Source organism: Microcebus murinus, chromosome 16 (genome assembly GCF_040939455.1).
Source record: "Microcebus murinus isolate Inina chromosome 16, M.murinus_Inina_mat1.0, whole genome shotgun sequence".
Lineage (NCBI taxonomy): Eukaryota > Metazoa > Chordata > Mammalia > Primates > Cheirogaleidae > Microcebus > Microcebus murinus.
The window spans coordinates 32,217,501-32,218,043 of record NC_134119.1 but is presented as its reverse complement, the minus strand read 5'-3'; positions in this window follow the sequence as shown (position 1 = coordinate 32,218,043).

The following is a 543-nucleotide window of genomic DNA, read 5'->3' as shown; positions in this document are numbered from 1 at the left end:
CCAGGCTCATAGTCTCCATGTTCCAGATAAGAAAACTAAAGCCCAGAAAAGTTAAGGAACTTGCTCTAGGTCACACAGCTTGGAAATGCAGAGCAGAGATTTGAACTCAAAGAGGATGGGGGTGTGGGGTTGCGAACAGGGAGAGCGAAAAGAGCACTGGGGGTAGGGAAGCTGGCGAGTAGAGGCAATTTGAGAGCTTTCTCATTCGAAACCCAGGGTTTGGGGTGGGGAAGAGAAGAGAAACGCTGTGGTTGGAGCCAGTGCCCACACCGCGTCTGGCCTGGGTGGCCGAGGTGCAGAAAATCACAGGGCAGGTCGGGCGCCGGGCCAGCGGCTGGGATTTGACTGAGGCCTAAAGAATGAGGGTTCTATTGAGCAAAGGGAAGTGAAGGAAGCAAGTGGTGGTGTTTCCCACTCCAGACAGCACATGCCGGGGGAAGATAAGGGAGACAGGAAGCTGAGCTGGGGCCAGTGCTGGTGCAGCCCCAGTGGGTGAGGAAGGCCCTGGCAGGGATGAGCTGGGGACTGGCAGTGTGCCTACCT